The following is an 18,365-nucleotide window of genomic DNA, read 5'->3' as shown; positions in this document are numbered from 1 at the left end:
AATACCATTTGACCCAGCCATCCCATTACTAGATATATGCCCAAAAGACTATAAATCATGCTGCTATAAAGACAACATGCACACGTATATTTATTGCGGCACTATTCACAATAGCAAAGACTTGGACACAACCCAAATATCCATCAGTGATAGACTGGATTAAGAAAATGTGGCACATATACACCATGGAATACTATGGAGCCATAAAAAGGATGAATTCATGTCCTTTGTAGGGACATGGATGAATCTGGAGCCATCATTCTGAGCAAACTGTCCCAAGGACAGAAAACCAAACACCATATGTTCTCACTCACAGGTGGGAATTGAACAATGAGAACACTTGGACACAGGGTGGGGAGCATCACACACCAGGCCTGTCATGGGAGGAGAGATAGCATTAGGAGATATACCTAATGTAAATGACGAGTTAATGGGTGCAGCACACCAACATGGCACATGTATACATATGTAACAAACCCGCACGTTGTGCACATGTACCCTAGAACTTAAAGTATAAAAAAAATGCAAAAAAAAAAAAAAAAAGTAAAGAAAAGAAAAGAAAAAAGAAAAGAAAAGAAAATGCCCCATAGGGGCTTAACTGTAAGGAGGCTCACCATGTCATTTTCCTGTTCTTGCTTCTATCTCTTAATGTTCCCAATATGAAAATGTATGCTCCCAGCTCAGAGCAGTGGACCTTGGGACTAAGGCCTCAGGTACGTTGGGGAGCCATTTTGTCCCCAGAATTTATGCCTGCTTTCATGCTCTGTCACTCACCTTCCTTCATTGTTGGAATCAACAAACTGGGTTACAGCGATGTCAGAGAAAATGCCAAATTTGCATTGGCATAGGTGCCTGGCAACACTTAGCAGCCTGCAAGAAACATACCCAGAGTCATATAATGTTGGCAAAAATGTCAGTTGAGTCACATGGTCAGGCTAGCAAAGGAAAATAGCCTGGAGATCTCCTATGAGGTCCATTTTGTCTCTGCTAAAAGGTTCCTTGATTATTCTCATTGCTCGGTGTCACTTCAGTGCTCTGTTCAACTTTCATTGTATTTCACCAGGCTTTTATGTAATTTTGTTTTTACAGCAATAGAGGTTTTGATTTACTGCTTTTCTGAAGGCTCACACTGTCTTACTTTCCTGAAATAATGTAACTTCTACAAAATATTAATTTTGTAATTACATCTCAACTTGGAAAATCACTCTATTCCTTGGTAAGATGAAACAAAAAATTAAGATTTAATAATGAAATTAATCAGTCGTTAATTTGTCATGAAACAAAATTTTCATTCATTCATTATGCTATGCAGTGTCTGGGAGATTTTCTACTCTTTTAGAGATAATCTATTTTCCTGTGTCTAATAACAAACTCATCATCTGATAACAAACTCATTGGGCACCTGTGGCCGTTATTCAGTATTATTCAATGTTTATTTGTTTCTCTCATATATCACTTTTAAGTTCATGGTCAAAATCAGATAACTTCTGGAAATGGATTTTTTGTAGTCTCCTTCCCTCGTTTCCTTTTCATCTTTTGCTTTTCTCAAGATCCCTGTGTCCAACGTTTGTCCCATCTTTCCAGACAAAACTATGGTCAGTTTTGGTTTTATTCTGACATGACTTACTGGATCTTTGTTTCTGAGGCTTGGCTTCACTCATTTCTGATCTCCTCTGGGCTGGTGATTGTAGATACTTCATTTTTTTTGAGGTTTCAATATTTTATTCAAAATTTTTTAAAGTGATGTTAATTATAGCATTTGAAGAGGAGGATCTATTTCCACACAAAATGGAAGACTCTAAAATGTACCCATTAACTGCTAAAAAACAAATTGAGTGGTGAGAATACAACAGAAGTCCAATTTAGATTCTGAGTGTTGTTACCATGTGATTACAATCACACAGACTCTTCTAAATCTATAGCTGGAGCTCCTGGAAGCTATTTCATACTTTGGTGCAAGGGCAAAAAAGCACAACACGAGAAGGAATAAGTCCTGAATTACTGGCTTCATCACATCCACCCTCTCCACCCCAAAATGGCACAAAAGAAACAGTGATCATACCCCACAGACCTTTTGGTGTAAAAGAGGTGACGATGAACTGGGGTGAGAACAGATCATGAAGATCTGTTGAAAAAAGTCCCATTCAGGTGAGTTTGTACACACCATCAAGCACTCTCATCATTGATGAGAGTGAGCCTCTCATCAATCAGGGTTAGGAAACCAAAGTTTGATTATCAGGATATCACAATTTCGTTCATTTACTCAATATGAATTTATAAAGTGCCTACATATTATCAGCTTCCACTTGCAGCCATTTCTAGATAAAAAAGAAAACTGGCATCTCAAAAGGGCCACCAAGTTTCCCTGAAGTCTACCACTGAAAGGACCTTTTTTGGAAATGGGTTTCTTCTACACTTCTGAAAGGGTAACATCTTAAAGCTGAATCATCTTGAACCTGGAGGTCTAACATATTTAACAATACTTGCATCCCAGACATGCAACATTAAAAGATACATCAAATTCTGAAGGTAGCTATGCTGCAAAATAGTTTAAAATTAAACAATTGTATAGTATTCATTTATGCTTGAAATTCCAGTCCTAGACCAAGCTTGGGGCCACCAGGATTGACCTTCTTGACATCCAGAAGAGCTGACAATGTCAGTTTGATACCTGGCTTTAGGGTCTGAGTGTATCCTGAACCTGTCAGGCTGGAGTTGTTCACTTCAGCTGAGAATCAGGCGTCAGGGTCAATCTGAAGCTTGGCTGTTATTCTGAAGCGTGTTACTGTTTCCTGCTGTCCAGATGAGACTGACAGCGGTCTCCAACTTCTTGTTCACCTTCTGGTAAATGGAGCCAGCAAACTCTGTTCTGTCAGACATTAGTGTGAAGCCAGAATTCATCAATCTTGTAGCCAACTGCAAAATTGCTCTGAGTAACTCGGGACTTTGTAGTCTCAAAATTCATCTGGTAGTTGGCTAGCCTTGTAACCTAGCACCAGAACATACTGGATGGAAGGCCCAGCAATATCGAAATCCATGTCGCAGCCCAGATTAATGTGTTCCCACTTGTACCCTGTCTTGATTTTAGCTTTTTTTTTTTTTTCCTAGTGTTAGGTGAGAAGGATGAATTGAAGGTCAGCTTCAGTCCATGTGCAAGCTGATCTTCCACAGTAATCTCAGTGCCTAGTGTATTGTCAGTGTTCCATTTCTCCGTAAACGTCAGGCCATGCTCAGTCCATCTGTACTTGGTTTCCAGACTGCCCGTCACTTTGGTGGTCTCAGCGTTGGCAGAGTCTGAGCTTGTAAATTCCAATCCATTTTCAGATTTGATTTCAAATTAAGCTTTATTAAGCCAAATCCGTAACCCTTGGTGAAGACATCCCTGGCAGATTTACCAAGATTGGCATACATGAGTGGCACAGCCATCTTCTGCTCAGAGGTGGTGGCAGTGGGCTCTGCGGCGGCTACCGATTGTAGATACTTCTATTATTCAGAGTGGAACATCTAATGATATATTTCCTTTTTCTAATCTGTATCAGAATATATATATATATATTCATTCATTCATGGTATAATCTCAAAACATTAATAATATACCAGACTACCTCATCCCTACCATGGATGGGCATGGAGGGGAAAAGCAGTAAGTTAATGAAAAAAGAAGATGGAAAATCTCTTTAATGATTACATTATCAAACTAATAATGCTGCACAGGCCACCTATTATGATGACTATTTCCATATAGATTCGATAATGCTATACAGAATAACTGATATTTATGTTTTTCAGTTGGTTTTCTGACTTGAATTTGTGTTTTGTTTTTCATGTATTCTCATTCTTTTAAATCTTTCTGTTGCTGTGAAATGGGTCTCACATAAAGAAAAGTATAATGAATATAAATTTATAGCTCAGTGTATCTGTGGTGTTCAAACTGATTGTTAAATGGGAGAGTACCAGCACACCAAACACCTCACTGACTTTTTTTTTTTTTTTGTACATTGATATTCATATTAATAGCAGCTTTATTCATAATTGCCAAAACTTGGATGCAACCAAGATGTTCCTCAGTAAGTAGATAAACTGTGGTACATCTAAACAATGGAACACTATTCAGTGCTAAAAAAAGAAATGATCTATCAAGCCCTGATAAGATGTGGAGGAACCTTTTAAAATGGGGTACATGTTCAGGTTTGTTATATAGGTAAATTATGTATGATGAGGGTTTGGTGTACAGATTATTTCATCACCCAGGTAATAAGTATGATACTCAACAGGTAGTTTTTCAATCCTCACCCTCTTCCCACCCTCCACCCTCAAGTAGGCCCCAGTGTCTATTGTTCCCTTTTTTGTGTCCATGTGTACTCAATGTTCAGCTCCCACTTATGAGTGAGAACATGTGGTATTTGGTTTTATGTTCCTGTGTTAGTTTGCTTAGGATAATGCCCTCCAGCTCCATCCGTGGTCTGGCAAAGGACATTATCTCATTCTTTTTTATGGCTGCATATTATTCCCTGGTATATACGTACCACATTTTCTTTATGCACTCTACCATCGATGGGATTTAGGTTGATTCCATGTCTTTGCTCTTGTGAATAGTGCTGCGATGAATGTACATGTGCATGTGTCTTTATGGAAGAACAATTTATATTCCTTTGGGTATATAACCAATAATGGGATTGCTGGGCCAAATGGTAATTCTGTTTTAAGTTCTTTGAAGAATCACCACACTGTTTTCCACAGTAGTTGAACTAATTTACACTGTCACCAGCACTGTATAAGTGTTCTCCTTTCTCTGCAACCTCACCAGTATCTGCTATATTTAGACTTTTTAATATTAGCCATTCTCACTGGTGTGAGATGGTATCTCCCGGTGGTTTTGATTTGCATTTCTCTAATTATTAGTGATGTTGAACATGTTTTCATATGCTTGTTTGTCACACATATGTCTGCTTTTAAAAGTGTCTGTTTATGTCCTTTGCTCACTTTTAAATGGGGTTATTTGTTTTTTGCTTGTAAGTTTAGGTTCCTTATAAGTTCTGGATATTGAACCTTTGTCAGATGCTTAGTTTGAACATATTTTCTCCCATTCTGGAGATTGCTCGTTTACTCAGTTGATAGCTTCTTTTGATGTGCAGAAGCTCTGAGATTTAATTAGATCCAATTTGTCAGTTTTTGTTTTTGTTGCAATTGCTTTTGGTGTCTACATCATGAAATCTCTGCCAGGGCTGATGTCCAGAATGGTATTTCCTAGGTTATCTTCCAAGGTTTATATAGTTTCAGCTTGTACATTTAAGTCTTTAATCGATCTTGAGTTGATTTTTGTATGTGATGTAAAGTCGGGGCCCAGTTTCAGTCTTTGGCATATGGCTAGCCATCTATTCCAGCACAATTTATTGAATGAGGAGTCCTTTATGCATTGCTTGTTTTTGTCAGCTTTGTCAAACATCAGATGGTTATAGGTGTGCCACCTTATTTCTCTGTTCTTTATTCTGTTCTGTTGGCCTATGTGTCTGTTTTTGTACCAGTACTGTGCTGTTTTGTTTACTGTAGCCCTGTATTATCGCTTGAAGTCCAATAGTGTGATGCCTCCTGCTTTGTTTTGTTTGGTTAGGATTGCTTTGGCTATTTGGACTCTTTTTTTCTTTGGCTCCATATGAATTTTAAAGTAGTATTTTCTACTTCTGTGAAGAATGTCATTGGCAGTTTGATAGAAATAGTATTGAATCTGTAAATTGCTTTAGGCAGTATGGCCATTTTAATGATATTGGTTCTTCCTATCTGTGAGCATGTAATTTTTTTTATTTGTTTGTGTCATCTCTGATTTCTCTGAACAGTGTTTTGTAATTCTAATTGTAGAGCTCTTTTACCTCCCTGGTTAGCTGTATTCTTAGGTATTGTATTCTTTTTCTGGCATCTGTGAATGGGATTGCATTTCTGATTTGGCTGTTGGCTTGGATGTTGTTGATGTATAGGAGTGTTACTGACTTTTATACATTAATTTTGTATCCTGAAACGGTGCTGAAGTTGTTTATCAGATCAAGGAGCTTTTGGGCAGAGACTATGGGGTTTTCCAGATAAAGAATCATGTAATCTGCAAACAGGGATAGTTTGACTTTCTATCTTCCGATTTGGATGCTTTTTCTTTCTTTCTTTTGCCTGATTGTTCTCATCAGGACTTCCAATACTATATTTAATGTGAGTAGTGAGAGAGGACATCCTTCTCTTGTGCCAGTTTTCAAGGGAAAGGCTTCCAGCTTTTATCCATTCAGTATGATGTTGGTTGTGGCTTTGTCACAAATGGCTCTTATATTTTGAACTATTTTCCTTCAATGTTTAGTTTATTGAGGATTTTTAACATGAAGGGATGTCGAATTTTATCAAAAGCCTTTTTTTGCATCTATAGAGATAATCGTGTTTTTTTATTTTAGTATTTATTTATTCTAATTTTAATTTTAATTAATTAATTTGGTTTCTAAATTATACTTTAAGTTCTGGGATACAAGTACAGAATGTGCAGGTTTGTTACATAGCTATACATGTGCTATGGTGGTTTGCTGCACCCATCAAACCGTCACCCACATGAGGTATTCCTTCTAATGCTATCGCTCCTCTAGCACCCCAGCCCCTGACAGGCCCTGGTGTGTAATGTTCCCCTCCCTATGCCTGTGTGTTCTCATTGTTCAACTCCCACTTATGAGTAAGAATATGCAGTGTTTCGTTTTCTGTTCTTGTGTTAATTTGCTGAGAATGATGGTTTCCAGCCTCATCCATGTCCACACAAAGAACATGAACTCATCTTTTTTTATGGCTGCATAGTATTCCATGGTGTATATGTGCCACATTTTCTTCATCCAGTCTATCATTGATGGGGATTTGGGTTGATTCCAAGTCTTTGCTCTTGTGAATACTGCTGCAATAAACATACATTGTGCATGTGTCTTTATAGTAGAATGATTTATAATCCTTTGGGTATATACCCAGTAATGGGATCGCTGGGTCAAATGATATTTCTGGTTTTAGATCCTTGAGGAATTGCCACACTATCTTCCACAATGGTTGAACTAATTTACAGTCCCACCAACAGTGTAAAAGTGTTCCTATTTCTCCACATTCTCTCCAGCATCTGTTGTTTTCTGTCTTTTTAATAATTGCCATTCTAACTGGCATGAGATGCTATCTCATTGTGGTTTTGATTTCCATTTCTCTAATCACCAGTGATGATGAGCCTTTTTTCATATGTTTCTTGGCCACATTAATGTCTTCTTTTGAAAAGTGTCTGTTTATATCTTTTGCCCACTTTTTGATGGGATTGTTGTTTTCTTGTAAATTTGTTTAAGTTCTTTGTAGATCCTGGATATTAGCCCTTTGTCAGATGGATAGATTGCAAACATTTTCTCCCATTCTGTATGTTACCTATTCACTATGATGATAGTTTCTTTTGCTGTGCAGAAGCTCTTTAGTTTAATTAGATCCCATTTGTCAGTTTTGGCTTTTGCTGCCATTGCTTTTGGTGTTTTAGTCATGAATTCTTTGCCCAGGCCTACATCCTGAATGGTATTGCCAAGGTTTTCTTCTAGGGTTTTTATGGTTTTGGGTTTTACATTTAAGTCTTTAATCCATCTTGAGTTAATTTTTGTATAAGGTGTAAAGAAGGGGTCTGGTTTCAATTTTCTGTATATGGCTAGCCAGTTTTCTCAACACCATTTATTAAATAGGGAATCCTTTCCTAATTACTTGTTTGCTTGTCTGTTTGTTTGTTTGTTTTGAGATGGAGTATCACTCTGTCGCCCAGGCTGGAGTGCACTGGTACGATCTCGGCTCACTGCAACTTCTGCTTCCTGGGATCATGCCATTCTCCTGCCTCAGCCTCCTGAGTAGCTGGGACTACAGGCACCTGCCACCACACCTGGCTAATGTTTTGTATTTTTAGTAGAGATGGGGTTTCACCATGTTAGCCAGGATGGTCTCAATCTCCTGACCTCATGATCCACCCACCTCAGCCTCCCAAAGTGCTGGGATTACAGGTGTGAGCCACTGTGCTTGGCCCCCCATTGCTTGTTTTTGACAGGTTTGTCAAAGATCGGATGGTTGTAGATGTGTGGTGTTATTTCTGAGGCCTCTGTTCTGTTCCATTGGTCTATATGTCTGTTTTGGTACCAGTACCACGCTGCTTTGGTTTCTGTAGGCTTGTAAAATAGTTTGAAGTCAGGTAGCTGATGCCTCCAGCTTTGTTCTTTTTGCATAGGATTGTTTTGGCTCTGTGGGCTCTTTGTTGGTTCCATATGAAATTTAAAGTAGTTTTTTTTTCTAATTCTGTGAAGAAAGTCAATGGTAGCTTGATGAGGATAACATTGAATCTATAAATTACTTTGAAAAGTATGGCCATTTTCATGATATTGATTCTTCCTATCCAGGAGGATGGAATGTTTTTCCATTTGTTTGTGTTCTCTCTTATTTCCTTGAGCAGTTGTTTGTAGTTCTCCTTGAAGAGGTCCTTCACGTTCCTTGCAAGTTGTTTTCTTGGATATTTTATTCTCTTTGTGGCAATTGTGAATGGGAGTTCACTCATGATTTGGCTCTCTGTTTGTCTATTATTGGTGTATAGAAATGCTCTTGATTTTTCACATTGATTTTATATCCTCAGACTTTGCTGAAGTTGCTTATCAGCTTAAGGAGATTTTGGGCTGAGAAGATGGGGTTTTCTAAATATAAAATCATGTCATCTGCAAACAGAGACAATTTGACTTCCTCTCTTCCTATTTGAATACTCTATATTTCTTTCTCTTGCCTGATTGCCCTGGCCAGAACTTCCAATACTATGTTGAACAAGTGTGATGACAGAGGGAGTCCTTGTCTTGTGCTGGTTTTCAAAGGGAATGCTTCCAGCTTTTGGCCATTCAGTAGGATATTGGCTGTAGGTTTGTCATAAATAGCTCTTATAATTTTGAGATATGTTCCATGAATACCGAATTTATTGAGAGTTTTTAGCATGAAGCGCTGTTGAATTTTGTTGAAGGCCTTTTCTGCATTTATTGATATAATCATGTGGTTTTTGTCTTTGGTCCTGTTTATATGCTGGATTACGTTTATTGATTTGCATCTGTTGAACCAGCCTTGCATCCCAGGGATGAAGCCCACTTGATCATGGTGGATAAGCTTTTTGATGTGCTGCTGCATTTGGTTTGCCAGTATTTTATTGAGGATTTTCACATTGATATCAGGGATATTGGCCATAAATTTTCTATTTTTTTGTGGCTTCTCTGCCAGATTTTGGTATCAGGTGGATGCTGGCTTCATAAAATGAGTTAGGGAGGATTCCCTCTTTTTTCTATCGTTTGGAATAGTTTCAGAAGGAATGGTATTAGCTCCTCTCTGTACCTCTGGTAGAATTTGGCTGTGAATCTGTCTGGTCCTGGACTTATTTTTCTTGGTAGGCTATTAATTACTGCCTCAACTTCAGAACTTGATATTGGTCTACTCAGGGATTCGACTTCTTCCTGGTTTAGACTTGGGAGGGTGTATGTTTCCAGGAATTTATCCATGTCTCCTAGATTTTCTAGTTTATTTACGTAGAGGTGTTTATAGTAATCTCTGATGGTGCTTTGTATTTCTGTGGGATCAGTGGTGATATCCCCTTTATCATTTTTTATTGCATATATTTGATTCCTCTGTTTTTCCTTATTAGTCTGGCTAGCAGTCTATGTATTTTGTTGATCTCTTCAAAAAACCAGCTCCTCGATTCATTGATTTTTTGAGGGTTTTTCATGTCTCTATCTTCTTCAGTTCTGCTCTGATCTTAGTTATTTCTTGTCTTCTGCTAGCTTCTGAATTTGTTTGCTCTTGCTTCTCTAGTTCTTTTAATTGTGATGTTAGGGTGTTGATTTTAGATCTTTCCTGCTTTCTCTTGTGGGCATTTAACGCTATAAATTATCCTTTACACACTGCTTTAAATGTGTCCCAGAGATTCTGGTACATTGTGTCTTTGTTCTCATTGGTTTCAAAAAACTTCTTGATCTCTGCCTTAACTTCGTTATTTACCCAGTAGTCATTCAGGAGCAGGTTGTTCAGTTTCCATGTAGTTGTGCAGGTTTTAATGAGTTTCTTAATCCTGAGTTCTAATTAGATGGCACTGTGGTCTGAGAGGCTGTTTGTTATGATTTCCATTCTTTTACATTTGCTGAGGAGTGTTTTACTTCCAATTATATGGTCAATTTTAGAATAAGTGTGATGTGGTGCTGAGAAGAATGTATATACTGTTGATTTGGGGTGGAGATTTCTGTAGATATCTGTTAGGTCTGGTTGGTTCAGAGCTGAGTTCAAGTCCTGAATATCCTTGTTAATTTTCTGTCTCATTGATCTGTCTAATATTGACAGTGGGGTGTTAAAGTCTCCTACTATTATTGTGTGAGTCTAAGTCTGTTTGTAGATCTCTAAGAACTTGCTTTATGAATCTGGGTGCTCCTGTATTGGGTGCATATATATTTAGCATAGTTAGTTCTTCTTGTTGCATTGATCCCTTTACCATTATGTAATGGCCTTCTTTGTCTCTTTTGATCTTTGTTGGTTTAAAGTCTGTTTTATCAGAAACTAGGATTGCAACCCCTGCTTTTTTTTGCTTTCCATTTGCTTGGTAAATCTTCCTCCATCCCTTTATTGTGAATCTATGTGTATCTTTGCACATGAGATTGGTTTCCTGAATACAGCACACCAATGGGTCTTGACTGTTTATCCAATTTGCCAGTTGGTGTCTTTTAATTGGGGTATTAAGCCCATTTGCATTTAAGGTTAATACCATTATATGTAAATTTGACCCTGTCATTATGATGCTAGCTGGTTATTTTGCCTGTTAGTTGATGCAGTTTCTTCATAGTGTCAATGGCCTTTACAATATGGTATGTTTTTGCAGTGACTGGTACAGGTTGTTCCTCTCCATGTTTAGTGCTTCCTTCAGGAGCTCTTATAATGCAGCCCTGATGGTGACAATATCTCTCAGCATCTGCTTGTCTGTAAAGGATTTTATTTCTCCTTTGCTTATGAAGCTTAGTTTGGCTGGATATGAAATTCTGGGTTGAAAATTCTTTTCTTTAAGAATGTTGAATATTGGCCCCTACTCTCTTCTGGCTTATAGGGTTTCTGTAGAGAGATCTGCTGTTAGTCTGATGGGCTTCCCTTTGTGGATAGCCCAACCTTTCTCTCTGGCTGCCCTTAAAACTTTTTCCTTCATTTCAGCTCTGGTGAATCTGATGATTATGTGTCTTCAGGTTGCTCTTCTTGAGGAGTATCTTTGTGGTTTTCTCCATATTTCCTGAATTTGAATGTTGGCCTGTCTTTCTAGGTTGGAGAAGTTCTGCTAGATAATATCCTGAAGAGTGTTCTCCAACCTGGTTCCATTCTCCCCATCACTTTCAGGTACACCAATCAAATGTAGATTTGGTCTTTTCACATAGTCCCATATTTCTTGGAGTCTTTCTTTGTCTTTTTCATTCTTTTTTCTTTTATCTTGTCTTCTTGCTTTATTTCATTACATTGATCTTCAGTCTCTAATATTGTTTCTTCTGCTTGATTGATTTGGCTATTGATACTTTTGTATGCTTCACAAAGTTCTCGTGCTGTGTTTTCCAGCTGCATCAAGTCATTATGTTCTTCTGTATACTGGTTATTCTAGTTAGCAATTCGTCTAACCTTTTTTCAAGGTTCTTAGCTTCCTTGCATTGGGTTGGAACATGCTCCTTTAGCTCAGAGGAGTTTGTTATCACCTACCTTCTGAAGCCTACTTCTGTCAATTCATCAAGCCCATTTTCTGTTTAATTTTGTTCCCTTGCTGATGAGGAGCTATGATCTTTTGGAGGAGAAGAGGCTTTCTGGTTTTTGGAATTTTCGACATTTTTGCACTGGTTTCTCCCATATTCGTGGATTCATCTACCCTTGGTCTTTGATGTTGGTGACCTTTGGATAGGGTCTCTGATTGGACAACCTTTTTGTGATGTTGATTCTATTCCTTTCTGTTTGTTAGTTTTCCTTCTACCAATCAGGCCCCTCTGCTGCAGCTCTGCTGGAGTTTGCTGGAGGTCCACTCTAGACCCTGTTTGCCTGGGTATCACCAGCAGAGGTTGCAGAGGAGCAAATATTGCTGCCTGTTCTTTCCTCCGGAAGCTTCATCCCAGAGGGGCATCTGCCAGATGCCAGCCATAACTCTCCTGTATGAGGTGTCTGTTGTCTCCTGATGGGAGGTGTCTCCCAGTCAGGATACACTGGGGTCAGGGACCCACTTAAGGAGGCAGTCTGACCCTTAGCAGAGCTTGAATGTTGTGCTGGGAGGTCTGATGCTCTCTTCAGAGCTGTCAGGCAGGGATGTTTAAGTATGCTGAAGCTGTGCCCACAGCTGCCCCTTCCCCCAAGTGCTCTGTTCCAGAAAGATGGGGATTTTATCTATAAGTCCCTGATTGGGGCTGCTGCCTTTTTTTTTTTTTTTTTTTTTAAGAGATGCCCTGCCCAGAGGCGAGGAATCTAGAGAGGCAGTCTGGCCTCAGCGCCCTTCTTGAGCTGTGGTGGGCTCTGCCCAGTTCAAACTTCCAAAGCAGCCTTTTTTATACTGTGAGGGTAAAACCGCCTACTCAAGCATCAGCAATGGTGGAGGCCCCTCCCCCCACCAAGCTCAAGTGTTCCATATCAACCTCAGACTGTTGTGCTGGTGGTGAGAATTTCAAGCCAGTGGATCTTAGTTTTCTGGGCTCCATGGGAGTGGGACCCACTGAGCCAGACCACTTGGCTGCCTGATTTCAGCCCCCTTTCCAGGGGAGTGAACAATTCTGTCTCTCTGGTGTTCCAGGCAACACTGGGGTATGAAAATAAAAAACAAAAAACAAAAAACAAAAAACAAACCAAACTCCTGTAGCTAGCTTGGTGTCTGCCCAAATGGTCACCTAGTTTTGTGATTGAAACCCAGGGCCCTGTTGGTGTAGGCACTGGAGGGAATCTCCTGGCCTGTGGGTTGTGAAGACCATGGGAAAAGCACAGTGTCTGGGCTGGTGTGCACCGTTCCTCATGGCACAGTTCCTAATGGCTTCCTTTGGCTAGGAGAGGGAAGTTCCCCAACCCCTTGTGCTTCCTGTGTGAGGCGACGCCCCACCCTGCTTTGGCTCACCGTTTTTGGGCTGCACCCACTGTCCAACCAGTCCCAGTGAGATGAACCAGGTACCTCAGTTGGAAATGCAGAATTCACCTGCCTTCTGCATTGATCTCACTGGGAGCTGCAGATAGGAGCTGCTCCTATTTGGTCATCTTGCCAGCAATCCCTGTCTTGCTTTCTTGTTCCCCTCCTTTGCCAGGTCCTCGTTCTCTACATGGTCTCTACCACCTTCCAGCAGATGTAGGATGCTCTGCAGGTTGTGGGCCAGAGAGATCAGTTGCCTCACTCCAACATCTGTGGCCTATTTCATTTCTGCCTTGTCCTGCTCCAGCCTTTGCTTCTGTCTTGCAATTTCTTGTTCAGGCAGCTCTGCAGGTTGCCAACAGTCAGTGCTGTCATTCAGATCATTGCAGTTTGCCCCTAAATATCTCCACTGTGCTGTGAAGTATGTGGGAACTGTTTTGCATCACTCACTTGGGGAAGTTCAGGAGGCCTGCATTTTTGTACTGTTTTCAGAAGCTCACCTATGTCCTGAAGGGAAGACCTGTTCATTTCATTTAGAAATCTCAAGCAGAGGGTTTGGAGCATTTGAGGACTGGCCTCGGCATGGTGGATGTGAGGCCACCACTGGCCTGGGATGCTGGTCCCATCTTAGCTCTGGCCTTTCCGTGAACCTCACCCTGGGCTGAACCCCTTCCAGTCAGCTCTTCCTTTCTTCTCACCATATGTTATCTCCTGCTCGTAGAGACCACCACAGCAGTGCATGCCTGGATCACCCGGAGTATCTATGGGGTAACTGACACTAGTCCCAGGATTCTGTACATTACTAGTACTGCTGTCCAACTGCCCACAGGTGGGCCAGCAGCAGCTGAGTATGCATTTCATGGTGGGCAGCAGGCCCACCATGGCTTCTGAGGGCTTCACAGCTCTGGCTCCACTTGCCAGTGGTCTGTGGGCCACAAGTTACCACTCAGAACCACGTAGAATGTTCTTTCTCTAACACAAACAAGGGCCCACAAAGCAGAGTAGACTGTCCATTGGGCTCGGAGGAGGGGAGGCACCTCATGTTCCAGAAAACTATGTCCCTGATTTTGCTGAGCAAATAGAAAGCAACATTACTTATGCAGTGCCTTGAGGGGGAAAGAGCTCGTGGCAGCCCCTAGCTCAGGCTACTCCAGGCTCCCACCTCACACTACAGCACAGCTAGAAGGTCAAAGAAGGGCCATGCCATAGCCCCTGGTCCACAAATGATTCTCTTGGTGCAGTGTGGTGACCTGTCCCTGGTGAGGCTCGTTACCCTGATTTCACATTTCCTTTTGCTGCAGGGAAGTCTGATTTTGCCTACAAAGAGTCTGTCTGTCTTGCTAGATTGAGCTCCTTGAAGAAGGGGCTATGTTTTCTTCATTTCCATATCATCAGTAGCTAGTCAATGCCCAGTATACACTAGAGGCTTGGTCATTGTTTGTCTTATTTTCTTTTTGACTCTCCTCTCACTTAGGACATGTCACTTCCCCTCTTGACCTCCATATGCAGATCTGTGAATAAGGGTAAGTGGGTAAAGGCCCCTCTAGCTTTAAAACCCCTCTGACATAGAGAGAACTTTGAACAGAACCAGAAGCTAAGGAATGATGCATAGAGCATTTGCCCTGGCATGATGGGTAGGATCTACAGATCTGGCTATTAGGGTGGGATCTTGCCACTTGAATTTGTCCCTGATTTTCAAATCACTCGCAAGAATGATCTTTAGAGTTGGTGGTTTTGTGTGTGTGTGTGTGTTTTAGACTCTGTTGTTGACAACAGCTTCTGGAAATCTTTTCCACAGAGAATAAGGGGGCTTCTTTGGACAAATTGGGTGGATGCAGGCTGTATCTGCCTCACAGCTACTGTTTGGGCCATATCATGACTGCTGCATTCTGCTCCTCTGCAGAGATTTCTTCAGACAATATAGGGTGTCTGGCCCTGTCATTTGTTACAAGTGTAGAAACAACAACCGAGAACCTGAAACTGCTGGGATAAGTGCTTGCCACTGAATCCTGTCCCCTCGCAGGCACATCTACAAGGTGCCCCTGTGCTCTGGCCCTCTCTTTCCAAGAAGACAGACCATAGGAACTTCCAGGATCATGTTGCCTTGGACACCACAGTCTGTGTGAACAGCAGGACCAAAGTTGTGAGAGTTGCCATGATGGTGAGGGCTAATAGCAGGACAGTCACATTAGAAAGGCAGCATCCTGGCCTTCCACGATAGGCTGAGTGACTTGGCCTCTGTCTGCCCACTGGAGCTGCCATCTTATTGCCAGTTCCTGGAGGAGCACTGTGAGCTCCTCCCCAGGAACTGTTTCTTGGCTTCCCTTTGTCATGACTCCCTCTGGGCTGTGGTGGCACCCTCTCTGGCCCTGTGGGGGAGTGGGCACAGGGAGAGGAGGGGAGCTGATGAGCTTGAGGCCAGTGGGTGGTCTGCTCTGGCTGTGGCACCTTCTTGGGCCTGCCCTGGCCTGGCTCCAGGGCTCTGCCTACTCCACCTCTAGGATCCTCAGGCTGCATCCTGCTGGCACTGCATCTTCCACTCACTCTCTGGATGTATTTTGCATGTGAGAAGACATGAGTTTGGGGAACCAGGAGTAGAGTGCTGAGGTGGGAGCCTAGAGTAGCCTGAGCTAGGGGCTGCCATGAGCTCTTTCCACTCCCTCAAGGCGCTGCATAAGTAATGTCGCTTTCTATTTGCTCAGCAAATAGAAACATAAGTTCAAAACTTATGTTGAAATTTAATCACTTTTGGGATAGTACTGCAAAGTGGGACTGTTAAGAGGGCTGTTAGGCCAAGAGGGCTCTGCCTTCATGAATGGATTAATGTCATTGTCACGGGAATGGGTTCATTACTGCAAGAGTAAATGGTCATAAAAGTGAGTTTGCTTTCTTGCTTTCTCACTTGCTCCCTCTTTTGCCCTTCTATCATTGTTCCTGGGAGGATGCAGCATGAAGGCCCTTACCAGATGCTAGTGCCATGCTCTTGGACTTCCCAGCCTCTAGAACCACAAGCCACATAAATTTCCATTCATTATAAAGTACTCAGTCTGTGGTATTCTGTTATAGCAACATTAAGTGAACTAAGATAATACCTATGTTCTTAGTTTTCTGAGAATTTTTATCATGATTAAATACTGAATTTTGTCAAATGATTTTGCTACATGAATTGATATGATCATATGATTTTTATCATTTAGCCTGTTCATGTGGGGGATTACATTGATTGAATTTTGAATATTGCACCAGCCTTGCCTACCTGGAATAAATACCACTTGGTATTGATATAGGAATTAAAAAGAAATTATTTAGGCAGATAGTGAGGGTAAGGAAGTAGTGAAAAACAGCCCCTAAATAATTTTCTTTTCTAACAAAGAGCAGCTAGTAAAATTGAACTACAGACATAGACAAGTAAGCTGGAAGCTTGCAGGGGTGAATGCTGGCAGTTGTGTCAATGGGAAAGGGGCTACCTGAGGGTTAGGCATGTTCAAAATGGTGGTTCCATCTTCCCTTTTCCTAGCCAATCATGTGTGCAGTCAGAAGCAGACAACATGGTGCTGACCAGGCAAAGACACAATTTGCATAATATTAGGGTGCAGTGGCCAGCTTCTGCTAGTGCTATGTAAATGTCACACCTGGTCCAACCAATTTTTGGGCCCTATGTAAATCAGACACCACCTCCTCAAGCCAGTCTGTAAAACCCTGTGCACTCCACTGTGGGCTGGAGGTCCCACTTGGGCACTCCTTTCTCTGGCAGAAGAGAGAGAGCTAATCTCCTTTCTCTTTCTTTTGCCTACTAAACCACTACTAAACCCACTTCTTGTGTGTCTGTGTACTCAATTACCTTGGTATGAGATGATGAACCTCAGGTATTTACCTGAGACAAATGACACTGCTTCAGTATGAGGTATGATTCTCTTTATATGGTTTGGATTTGATTTGCTAATACTTTGTTGATAATTGCATCACGAGAAATATTGATCTTAGTTTTTACTTCTTTTTTTTATCTTACTGCCTTTGTCTGGATTTAGTATCAGAGTAATACTGGCTTCATAAAATGAGCTGGGAAGTGTTCCCACACGTCTTATATTCTGGAAGAGATTATGTAAAGTTGTTGGTAATGTCTTTAAATGTTTGGTAGAATTCTCCAGGGAAACCATTTGAACATGGAGACATCTTTAAAGGAGATTTTATATTATGAATTCAATTTATTTAATTGTTACGGCCTTATTCAGATTACTTATTTCATCTTAAGTTTGGGTAGTTTGCGTTTTTTAAGAGATTGGTCCAATTCTTCTAAATTGTCAAATTTATGAGCGTAAGGCTTTTCATAGTATTCTCTTATTATCCTGTTATTTATTTTCTATTTTATTGTATTTTATATATGTATATCTATGTATACTTTTAATCTGTCTTAAAATCTCTGCCCTTTAGTTGGTATATTTGGACTATTTACATTTATGGTAACTACAATTAAATCTGTCTTTTTTTTTTTTGGAGACAGTGTCTCACTCTGTCACCCCGGCTGGAGTGCAGTGGCGCAATGTCTGCTCACTGCAAGCTGTGCCCCCCAGGTTCATGCCGTTCTTCTGCCTCAGCCTCCTAATAGCCGAGCAGCAGCTGACTAATAGCAGCTGACTAATAGCAGCAGCCTCCCGAGCAGCTGACCCGAATAGCTGCCACCATGCCTGGCTAATTTTTTGCATTTTTAGTAGAGGTGGGGTTTCATCGCATTAGCCAGGATGGTCTCGATCTCCTGACTTCTTGATCCATCTGCCATGACCTTCCAAAAATCTGTCATTTTATTATTTGTTTTCTATTTGTTTTCGCTGTTTCTTGGTCCTTTGTTTATCTCCTCTTTCTTTTCTTTCTTTCTTTTTTTTTTTTTTTTTATTATACTTTAAGTTCTAGGGTACATGTGCACAACGTGCAGGTTTGTTACATATGTATATATGTGCCATGTTGCTGTGCTGCACCCATTAACTCGTCATTTACATTAGGTATATCTCCTAATGCTATCCCTCTCCCCTGCCCACAATAGGACCCGGTGTGTGATGTTCCCCTTCCTGTGTCCAAGTGATCTCATTGTTCACTTTCCACCTATGAATGAGAATATGCGGTATTTCATTTTCTGTTCTTGCGATAGTTTGCTGAGAATGATGGTTTCAAGGAACCTCCATGTACCTACAAAGGACACAAATACGGCCTAAATTTG

At 40.9% G+C, this 18,365-nt stretch overlaps 1 pseudogene; it reads right to left on the bottom strand.

Moving 5' to 3' along the window:
- Nucleotides 1-2,579: 2,579 nt before the first annotated feature.
- LOC108514621 (voltage-dependent anion-selective channel protein 1 pseudogene) lies at nt 2,580-3,426 on the bottom strand (annotated as a pseudogene).
- Nucleotides 3,427-18,365: the final 14,939 nt, after the last annotated feature.

The sequence above is a fragment of the Rhinopithecus bieti genome, unplaced genomic scaffold, assembly GCF_001698545.2.
Source record: "Rhinopithecus bieti isolate Rb0 unplaced genomic scaffold, ASM169854v2 scaffold_33474, whole genome shotgun sequence".
NCBI classification, from domain to species: domain Eukaryota; kingdom Metazoa; phylum Chordata; class Mammalia; order Primates; family Cercopithecidae; genus Rhinopithecus; species Rhinopithecus bieti.
The sequence above is the reverse complement of the archived record's forward strand: the minus strand, read 5'-3'. Positions and strand labels throughout refer to the sequence as shown.